Here is an 11,143-nt window from a genome sequence, read left to right as displayed (position 1 = left end):
TTTCTTTCAGATCTGTATGTTCCTTTAGCCTCCCCACGTAGGTTAGTTACTCTTCCACAATCGCCTCTTCTTGTTCAACTCAATATACCAGCAACTAGGATTTGCTCCTTCTCAGGGTCTTGCTTTCCTTGGGAGGGCTTTGTCATGTGACACTTTCAGGGAACAAATTTGTAGGCTCCTTTTCCTGTTACTCTGTCTCATGTCAATGTCATCCTTAGGGTCTGCCACAAACCCTGAGCTAAAGGGTGTGCCCCGGTGACGTCTTCCTTTCCAGCATCTTTGAATTCTCCCTCCTTCATGACCTTGTTCCTTCCGTGCACAGCCCTCTGCTCAGCTCCCGCCCCCCCCCCCCCATGCCAGAAATATGGGTGATGGCCTCTCAAAGCTAAACATACTCTTACCGTACGACACGGCAATCCTGCTCCTTGGTATGTATCGATGACCCAAATGAGTTGAAAACTGAGGTCTGCACAGAAACCTACATGCAGACGTTCACGGCCCCTTCACTCGTAATGGCTTGAACCTGGAGGCAATCCAGAAGTCCCGCAGGAGGAGAATGGATACAGAGAGTGGGGTACATCCAGGCCATGAACTAAATGGTTTTCGGGGCTTTGGAAAGAGATGAGCGAGCTATGGAGCTATGGGGAGCTGTGGGGAGCCAGGCAGGGAAACTTCCGTGTGTATTCCTGACTGAGAGAAGCCAATCAGAAGAGGTGCACCTACCTCACGGTTCCAACTCAATGTGACATGCTGAAGGAGGCCAGACTGTGGAGAGGGTCATGAGATCAGTCGGCTGGAGAGCAGAATATGAACTGTAGCAGACAGCGTCATAGACGGGCAGGTGTGTGGAGAGGGTTTCTCCCCCTCTTTGACCAGGTTTTGCTCCAAAGGAGTGCAGCCAAAATTGTAACCATAGGAGGCAGTGGGCTCCCCGAAAAATCTCAAGGAAAAGAACTGTAAGCAACAGGAATAGCTATTGGTCAGGCTCTAAAGGAAAGGGTGGAGAGATTCAACCAGTTGGCCTGAAAGTTGGCGATAAATGTCTTCTCCCAGAATATGGAGGCCTCGGGGTAGTTCTAGATGATGTGGACTATTTTCTTACTTAGAGACCGTGACATTCTGAGAAAATATATAGACTGTAATAAATCATTATTGCAATGGCATCCCGTGAAACTACTCAGTCCACTGAAGTTGTGAAATCTTGCCTCGTGTTAGTAATTTCCATGTCTGTCTTTCATAATAAGCCAATGATATTCAAACTAGTGATAAGGAAGGTAAGAAGTCAGGCAGGCAGGCAGGGAAAAAGGGAAAACAAAGATCTGTCGGCTGCCAGGGGTTTTGGCAGGGGTGGAGGGTGCCTGTTGGGGGGCGGGGGGAAGGTGCGGGTGGGTAGGTGGGTGGGTAGGGTGACTAGGCAGAGCACAGAGGATTTTTAAGGCGGTGGAACTATTCAGAGTGCTACGATGGTGGTAAGATACTTTTGTCGAAACCCAGAGAAAGGGGGCGCCTGGGTGTCTCAGTGAGTCAAGTCTCTGCCTTTGGCTCTGGTCATGATCTCCGGGTCCTGGGATCGAGCCCCGTATTGGGCTCTCTGCTTGGCGGGGAGCCTGCTCCCCGCCCCCCCCACTTATGATCTGTGTGTCTGTCTGTCTCTCTCTCTCTGTCAAATAAATAAATAAAGTCGTTATAAAAAGGAAAACAAAACCCCAGAGAATGGATAACGCCAAGAGTGGACTCTCGTGTAAACTCTGGACCCTGAGTGGCTGATGATGATGTCACAATGTGGATGAGCAGGTGTCCTGTAGGTACTGGCCGTATTCTCCAGTGAATTTGGCTGTGAACCCAAAATCGATCAAAATAAGTAAGTACGTAAGTACGTAAATAAATAAATAATTAGAAACAAAGCCCCATTAAACGCGCGCGCGCGCGTGCACACACACACACACACACACACACACACACACACACACGAAGGAACAAACACAAAAACCGGACAGACAGGCAGACCGGATGTGGAGCTGTCTGGGAAATGGTCAAGAAAGAATTGCAGAGATGTGTTTGGTGCAAAAAAGGTGCTTTTAGGACAGCACGAGGACAGGACCTGTGGGCAGAACGAGCTGTGCTGGGATTGTGAGGGGTCACTGGTGGTACGGTTTCCAGTTAGTGGGGGTTAGGGATAAGGTAAGTCTCCCAGGAATGTGTGTATGCTGCGAGCAAGGTCTCCGAGACCTTGCAGGGCTACGTACTGTCAAGGTGAGGTAAGTCCCTCTTGTTTTAGCAAAGCATTAGTCATGAGACCCTTTAGATGTGTGTCTGTGGGCCACGTGTTGGAAGAGGGATGTTAGCATCTCGTGGGCATTTGTGGCTATCGGAGTGAAGTGACACGCACTAGAGCAAATCCTCACGGGTAAAACATTGAACAAAATCCTTGAGGGAGTTGTAGGGGTGTTACACCCTGTATGTGTCAGGGATTCATCAGTGGGTTACAAGTGGTCAGGAGACCTTGCTGTTGCCTCATTTCTCTTGCCTTGGCTCTCTTCATCTGGTCTGAGTGACGTTCCAGGTGGACATTCTTGCTGCTGGGGTGTGGGTGTGGGTGTGAGTGGGGGTGGGGGGGCTGGTGGTGGTGGTGGTGGTGGTGGTGGTGGTGGGGGTGGGGGTGTTTGGTAGTGGTGGTGGTGGACACACATTCTCCTCTACCTGCTTAGGGTCTGTGGCTGGGCCTAGGATGTTGTCCGACAGAAGAGCTTCCCTAGAGAAGGGCATCTAACTGTGGGTAGGTGTTTGCCTGCACAGGGGCGCCTTCACAAGGGCCTAAAGACAGGGACTCGAGGGGTGCCTGGGTGTCTGGGTGTCTGGGCGGGTTGGGCCTCCGCCTTCCAGGTCATGATCTCATGATCTCCGGGTCCTGGGATCGAGCCCCGCGTCGCGTCGGGTTCTCTGCTCAGTGGGGAGCCTGCTTCCTCCTCTCTCTCTCTCTGCCTGCCTCTCTGCTTACTTGTGATCTCTCTCTGTCAAATAAATAAATAAAATCTTAAAAAAAAAAAAAAAAAAGAAAGGAAGGAAGAAAGAAAGAAAGACAGACAGACAAGACAGGGACTCGATCCACTCGTGAAGAACGGACGAGAAAAAAAAGGGGTTTGGGCAAGGGGCAGGCAGCTCCTTGGAAAAGACAGCCCCGGGAAGATGGGGGTGGGGGTGGGGCTGGTCGAAAGAAGTTTCATCGATGTGGACGGTTCAGACCCTAATTCTCCGGCTCCCCTTTCCTGTCTCTGGTGATGGAGGATGCCTTTCTGCTTCCTGGTTCCAGGGAAGGTACCTTTCGCATGGGAGTTGGCTCTCTTGGTCTCGTGAAGACCAGAAGGGTCGGCATATCCTTCTTGTAGGTGCTGCGTCTTCAAGGAGTTGAATTTGAGATAACCGACGTGCCACAGTGGGCACCTTTGAGGGGTGAGGGTGACATGTTCTGGTTTCCTTCAGGGCAGTCTACCCAGACTCAAGTGGCTCACGGGTCCTTGTTCCTCGGGAATCCCTCTCCCCATCCCTGGTCCTGCTATTGCTGGCTCCTTTCTTTCCGGCCATTCCCGAGGCTCCTCCACAGCGGCAGCGTGCCTGCGCATAGGCTCCTTGGCCTGGGTGTTAAAAAGAAGATCGGAAGGTTCCCTGCCGTTCGACCCTGGGCCCTGCAGAGTTTGTCGTTGCTATGGTTCTTCTGTATTTTTTAATCGCCTCTGGGATGATCAGGGATGGACTCCCTGCCTCTCAAACCCAGACTCCATGTCTATTTGGAAGTAGACATTAAAACTGCCTCGCTGGTTTTCTGAGTCGGGGGCCTTGTATTAGACACGACCTGCTCAAAGGGACCTGACCCTAAAAATCTTGGTTTTCTTCCTTGCCTTTGGCCGTGTGGCAGACTTCCCATCTGAATGGATTGTACCCCGGTTCCCCTAGTGACCCAGCTCCAACCTCCGGGAGCGGTTTCCTCATTTTGTTTCTCTCTGAGCAACACCCTCCACCCCCCACCTCCCACTCCCGGCTGATCCCCCAGGCCTCTGTGTGTCCTTTGCTCTTGGGTCCTCTTCAGAGGGTGTTTCACAGAGCCTAGGTTTTTAATTTTGGGGACTTCCAACCCCTCCGTTTATTTTTTATTATTTATTTATTTATTTTTTAACGGATCGCGCCTTTGGTGTCCAGTCTTAAACCCTCTTTGCCTGGCCCTAGATCCCCAGCTCTCCCCCTAGAATCACCCCCCCCCCCCCAACATGCGCGCGTGCACACAGACACAGACACACACAGACACACACACACACAGACACACACACACAGACACACACACACACACACGCACACGCACACACTCACGTGTGTTCCAGTGTTCTGTTTCCCATGGAAGTGTGAGATCCGTTTGGAGTTCACATTGGTAGGAGGGGTGAGGTCTGGCTGTTTGGATAGAAGCTTTCTTCTTCCTTTTTTTCCTCCTTCAAAAAGAATTTTGGTGCTGGTGGTAGGGAGGTAGGTAGGTAGGTAGGGAGGGAGGGAGGGAAGGAGGGAGGGAGGGAGGGCAGGCGGGTGAAGGAGCGAAGGAGCGAAGGATCCAGAAGGAGGGTCAGAGAGCAGGAGGGTGAGAAGCAGAGTCTCTGCTGAGTAGGGAGCCCCGATGGATGCGGGGCTCAATCCCAGGACCCGGAGATCATGACCTGAGCTGAAGGCAGAGACATTTCACCGACTGAGCCACTCAGGCGCCCCAGTTTTCTTCTTTCTTTCTTTCTTTCTCTCTTTCTTTCTTTCGATTTTATTTATTTATTTGACAGAGAGAGATCACAAGTAGGCAGAGAGGCAGGCAGAGTGAGAGGGGGGAAGCAGGCTTGCCGCTGAGCAGAGAGCCCGATGCGGGGCTCGATCCCAGGATCCTGGGATCATGACCTGAGCCGAAGGCAGAGGCTTTAACCCATTGAGCCACTCAGGTGCCCCCCAGTATTCTTGTTTCTTTGTCTGCCTTCTTGCCTGCGTGTTGGGCCTGTGGATGTCTGATGACTGACTGTCCTCTGATTTCGTGGGGAGGTGGGCCATGTTTCCTCCTTTGAATGGCCTTTGCGCATCGGTGTGTTATGCCCAAATTCCGAGACACCCCCCCCCCCCCCAAAGACGACCACCAGAGTCCAGAGTCAAAGCCAAACAGCAAGGGTTGTTTATTACGAGTTCGAACCTGGACCTCCGCGCACTGGTTGCCGGTGACGCTAAGAGGTCCTGAGCTCAGGATCACGGCACTTTTTATGCACTATTTTTGGGGAGGCAGGGACTTAGCATACATCATAGTATCTCCTAACAAATCACTACATACCGCGGGAAAATCAAACAGCAACTTATCGCCCTCGCCCCGCAAGGACGACAAGAACCCTGGTTCGGATGCATCTTCTCTCTCTCTATTTCTGAAAGTCTACACACTTATATATGCTTACATGACCAATCAGCGAGCAGGGTACAGGAGGGAGCGAATCAGGCGGTGCACCTAAAGGAACAACTTCGCTAGCAACCAATGCTGTTTACTTCCTCTTTGGGCGTTCCGCTTAGTCTCACGAGGCAATCCTAACCTGGCAACTAGCCAGGCGCCATCTTTTACTGGCGGAGGCCGCCCTGGCCAGGGGCCTGCCTCCGACAGCAACTCTCTCATATGACTGGTGCGCTACAGAGCGGGGGGAGGGGGGGGGAGGCTGGGAACAGATTATTGGTTAGGTCAAAGGGCTGTCATTCTTCAAACTGCTTGGTGGGCACCGCTAGGGTATGTGTCACCTCTGGATTGGCTGGGGTCTCCCTGACAAGCCGCGGGGTGCCAGATGGTTGTTATCTCTTGCACCCAGAGCTGGGTGGGGGGTCCGGGAGCAGTCATTTTGTCACGTCCAATTCTGGGTGGGGGTTTCTCTGGTGCCAGATGACTGTTATCTCTTGGCCCAAAGCCGGGTGGGGGTCCGGGAGCGGCCACTCTGCCAGGTTCAATTCTGGGCGGCGGTTGTGTGGTTACAGAGTGCTTATAGAAAGTTTGCTGGTAATTTTCCATCTCCTCATGGGTTAGCAAGGGAAGGTGCAGAAGCAGAAATAGCGGTTATGGTTATAGTTTAGGCATCTCAGGTGGAACCTTTGTTGGGCTTGGGTATATCTGTTTGGGTATCTGTTCCGTTCCATCGATTCATTGATGGACCGACTATGTCTCTTTGTCTGCCAACATCACAGGGTTCCCATGGCCTCTACCAAAAAAAAAAAAAAAAAAAAAAAAGGCATTCGACCAGGGTGACTTTATTTCTGATTTTTGATTTGTTTTCCTATGTTGTGTTTGAAATCGACATAGCGATTCGAATGTCTTTGGCCTGTCAGCTCTGTATACCCACCCAGTGTGGCCCTGGAACTCAGGACCCCCACAGATCAAGAGTCGCCTTCCTCGGGGATCCTCTGGACCGAGCCAGCTAGGTGCCCTGAAAGACGTGTACTTGAATCACAGGTGTGAAGTCTGCGCCCATGAACTTTGCACTGGGAAACCTTATTTGGATCGTCGCACTCTTGGGGAAATACTGGTGAAAGAATGTTGTGTAGCTAACTACGGAGGAACTGACTTGGAAGGAAAACCTTTTTCAGTTTCTGGTGTTTGGTCAATTCTCTCGACTCAATAGGTGTCCAGCCTTCAGATTCACATTATTTGCTTGATTTCTCTCTTGTCTGCGTTTCCTCATTTACTTTTATAGTGAATGCTCAGGGTTGATCCTTGACAGAGAACAGTTTTCATCCTGGCGGGTGGGTGGGTGTATGTGTGTGTGGGGGGTGTGTGTGTGTGTGTGGTGTGGGTAGTGGGGGGGGGGGGGGGCTCTTCCGGCGGCAGCGGCCCGGGCGCGTTTCCCAAGTCTCCTCTGGGCTGCTGGAGTCACGCCGTGCCCGCCGGGAGCTCCCGAGGCTGACGCCCGCCCCTCCGAAGTGGGCCGGGACACGAGATTGGGCGGTCTGGTGGCCGGCAGCGCGACTTCACTGCCCTGCGATCCGGGCCTGCCTCGGTGTCTTTCGCGGCGGTTGTCTGCCGCCACCTGGCGGCCGCTTTTATATAGCGTCTCCCCGCCGGAGCGTGGGCGACATCGGCAAGGGATGGCATTTGGTGGCGGTCCCCGAGCTGCAGTTCCGGGAAGCCGGCGACACTAGAGGGAGCCTCCGGTTTTCTCTGGAGTGTCGGGGCGCAATCGGCTCGTGGGAGATTGAACCCGTAGTTTTTTGGGGAACTAGTGGCGCTCTAGCCTCGTCCTCCTCCTCCTCCTCCTCGCTCTCCCGTAGAGGTGTTGGGGGCTGCCTGGAGGGGTGGACCAGCACCCCGCCGGTGCCCCCTCCTCCACCCCTGGCAGAACGGGAGAGGGTGTGCGCGTGCGGCACGAGGACGCCGTTCGGCGTGAGGCTCTGGCCGGTCGTCAGGCCTTCTGTGTCCCGCGTGTCCCGTGTCACACTCGGGTGGTTGGGGACCGGCGTGAGCCTCGCTGGGAAGCCCGTGGATGGCGCGAGGGTTCCGTCCGCGGGCACGCGTGGGGTCCTGGTCGTCGCCCCCGATTTTCTCACCAAGTTTTCCGAGGCCCTCTGCGTAGGTGGGGACCGGATGGGACCGGATGGGATCAGACCAGACCAGGCCGCGCCGCCAGGGGAGGCACGAGCCGCGACCTCCGTGGAGGTCCGGCCATCGGGGGGCGCCTCCACGTGTCCGCCCCCTCTCCCAGTCCCAGCCGGGAGTCAGTGACCGTCCTGGGGCGGTCCTGAGGGCCGGGGCCGGTGGTGAGAGAGAGGAGGAGGCGAGCGCCGGCAGATCCCCCCCCCCCCTCCCGCAACAACTTGATTCTTCTCGAAGTCCCGACCTTGGGACGACAGGCGGACCAGGGGAGGAGCTAGCCGGGCAGAGCCGGGCAGAGCCGGCCCGGGCCAGCCCAGCCCACCCCGCTCCACCCCCCTCGCGTCGGCTGTCGGTCCCGGCTACCCCCTGCCCCATGCTCCCGGGGGTCGACCAGATGGCCCTAGGGGTTCCGTGGGGCGCACCCACGCCTTTTCTTGGGTGGTGTGTGTGTGTGTGTGTGTGTGTGTGTGTGTGTGTGTGTGTAGGGTGATGGAGCGGTATTTGGGGCCAGTGGCTGGGCCACGGTCCCACGAGGTCCCGGTGACCTGTGGCTAGGCCCCGCCTGATGGCGTGGCTATTTTGTCCCCTGAAAGGAGCACTTTTTGTTGCCAGGTAGGTGCTGACACGCTGTTTGAGTGACTTGCCTTAGAGATGTGGGCCTCTGGGTGCGTGCGGGGCTCCGGGCTTGGCCGTGGTGCCAAATCCGGCTCGGCCCTCGCTTGTTTGAGCCGTCTGCGTGGGCCTGTGCGCTGCCGGCTCTTGTTGCCCCCAGGTGGCCTGGGCTGTGGTGTCACCTCTGGTCTCCAGCACCCGAGGGCTGCGTGGTCAGGTGGCGTGGGTCCTTTACCCTGTGCACTCTGCGTTGCGGGCACCCGGCTGTGGCTGTGGCAACCCCCGTTCCGTTCCGCAAGGCTCCGTGCCACGTGTCAGGCATTCTCCCTGGGTTGCCCGGCTGTTCTTGCCCTAGGCTGGAGGGGTGCCGGCGAGGCTGAAAAGCAGGCCCTTCTGGTGGATGTCCTCGCCGGTTGTTTCCCCCCTCTGGGGCCTCCTTGGGCACGTTTTTGCTGATCGATGTGGTGATGTCGTGTTCTCCCGGGCCGGGCCTAAACCGCGTCAGACGAGGGACGGACATTCATGGTGAATGGGACCGTGCTTCTCGCTCTGCCCGCGGGTCCCTCGCTCCTCCTCTTCTGCCCCCCGCTGTCGTGGGTGGTGTAGGGGGGGAAGGGTGCCGGGGGGGTGTGGGCTCCGGCCCGACTCCACTTTCCCACGGTTCCCGCCTCAGGGCGCCCGTGGGCGTGGGGCCCTCTGACGCAGCGGACACTCTCGCTTGCCTCTCTTGGCGTCTTGTGGGGTGAGCGGCCCTCCCCGTGGCGGGGAGGGCTGTCCCCGTGCCGCGCTGCTCACCGCCTGGGCGTGCTGAGTGCGTGGCGCCTGGCCCTCTGTGGTGCCCCTGGAGCGCTCCAGGTTGTCTCAGGTGCCTGAGGCCGAGCGGTGGCGTCGTTTCCCGTTCCCAGCGACCCCCTCGGGCTGCCGCTGTCGGTGGTGTGTCTGAAGAGCGGGTGGTGGAGCCGGTAAGGGAGGCCCAACCCGCCCCCCCTCTGCGTGGGTGCGGGCGCCTTGTCGTCCCCTGGTGCGCGTTGTGCCAGGGGTGTGTGTGGACAGGACTTGGTGGGGCGTGTGAGTGACCGTGCGCTTGGCCAGCCGAGGGCTGCCGCTGTTTTGCCCAGCAAGCCGTGCCCGTCTCCGCTCCTCTCGTGGCCACGGTGGAGGCACGAGGTTCCTTCTGGGCGGTGATGGGAGCATGGACTGTGTGGAGAGGCAAAGGCGGTGCCCTTGTCGGGCTCTGGCCGCGAGCGCTCAGGATTGCCCTGTGCCTATCCCTTACCGCAGACCCACCCCTGCCCCCAGGCCCTTGGAGGCCTGTGGGACGCCGTCTCGCGGGGCTCGGTCGGGGGGACGAATGGGTGGGGGCGATGCGCCCTCGGTGAGAAAGCCTTCTCTAGCGATCCGAGAGGGTGCCTTGGGGTACCGGAACCCCCCAGCCGCTGGCCCTCCTCTGCGCGTAGTGTCCACCGATGCGGGGTGACTACCGTTGCGTGTTGGGCAGAGCCCCCTCTCCGCGAGGGGTCTGCCGGCCCCGCGGTGGGGCCGAGCGTAGCTCTCTTGCCTACCGCGGCCTGCGCCTCCCCCCTCCGAGTCGGGGGAGGATCCCGCCGGGCCTGGCCGACGTCTGGCACGTGGGGCTCCCGTGTGCGTGCGAGGGAGTGCGTGCGTGCGTGCGTGGCCACTCCCCCGCGGCCGTGGGTCTCCTGCCCTGTTGCCGTGCGAGCGGCTGTGTCTGCTGCCCGCTCCCGTGCCGAGTGGCCGCCGGCGGTGACGTGTGGCCACGGGTCGGGCCGCTCTCGCCTGGGGGCGCTTCCCCCCGGGTCGTGGTTCCGGGACGGACTAGACGGACGGGCGGAGGTTTAGACGGGCCCCCTGTGGCGGGGGTCCCGTGGGGTTGGGCCCCAGCGGTGTGGGGCCCGGTTCGCGGTGGGGGAGGCGCGCCAAGGGTGCTGAGGCCGGCCGGCGTCCCCGGGCGTCGCGGGACCGCTCTCGTGCTGGTGGCGGTGGGATCCCGTGCACGTTTACCTGGCGGCCCGGCTCGCGCCTTCGTTGGTGCGCCCTTCCCCCCCACCCCGAACCGCTCTGCACGCGCTGGTCGGCCGTCGCCCGCTGGGCACCCTCCCCTCCCCGTCGCCGCCGACCTCCCCCCCCCCCACTTTGTCCCTGGCTTGCCTGGACGGCTGAAGGCGCGCTATGCCCTCGGTCCACTCCCTCGGGACCAAAAACGGCCTCGCCGCTGTTGGGCGTTGTCCCCTCCCCGGCCTCTAGGGGCTCTTGGGGAGGGGGTCGTCCCTGGGCGAAGGAGCCTCGGCCCCCGGTGAGGAGGAGAGGCCGCGCGGGTCCAGTCGAGCGGGGCACGGAGGGATGTCGTCGTGCGCGTGGGAGAGTGTCCTGTTGGGGGTCGGTCGTGACTGTGCCGGGGTGGCCGGGGTCCCGAGCCCCGCGAGGTGGCCAGGGCCGGCCGTGGGCCGGGTCGTTGTCCTCGGGTGCCATGGGACCGCCCTTGTGCTGGAGGCCTTGGGCGGTGGGACCCCGTGTGCCCCGGTGGCTGACCTCGGGCCTTGGAAGGCGCCTTTTGAGGGGCTCTTGTGCTCCCTCGCGGCGGCCCGCGGTCCTCTTCCCCCGTGGCTGCTCCGGTTTCTGGCGCCCAAGCCCCTTGTCGCCGAGCCTTTGTCTCGCGGCCTCCCCGCGTCTGCCTGCCGACCCGGTGCCGCGCCCCGGCGCGCTGGTGCTTCTCAGGCCCGTTGTGGCCTCCCATCCGTGTCTGCCGCCGCCGGCCCGGCGGTGGTGTCGTGTGCCGACGAGGGGCCGTTCCTCCCGCCCTATGCCGTGCGCCCCCCCCCCCTCGCTCCGGCGCGCGTGCCCGGGCGCGGGTCGGGTCCCGGCCGTCCGCTGTGGCCCTTG

The 11,143-nt window shown here is 59.1% G+C and overlaps 1 pseudogene; it reads left to right on the top strand.

Annotated features, from left to right (window-relative positions):
* The first annotated feature begins 796 nt into the window (after positions 1-796).
* Positions 797-1,197, top strand: LOC131815640 (10 kDa heat shock protein, mitochondrial-like; annotated as a pseudogene).
* The last annotated feature ends 9,946 nt before the right edge of the window (positions 1,198-11,143 follow it).

This window comes from Mustela lutreola, chromosome 15 (assembly GCF_030435805.1).
Source record: "Mustela lutreola isolate mMusLut2 chromosome 15, mMusLut2.pri, whole genome shotgun sequence".
In the NCBI taxonomy this organism is placed as follows: Eukaryota; Metazoa; Chordata; class Mammalia; order Carnivora; family Mustelidae; genus Mustela; species Mustela lutreola.
This window is presented reverse-complemented; position numbering and strand designations above follow the sequence as displayed.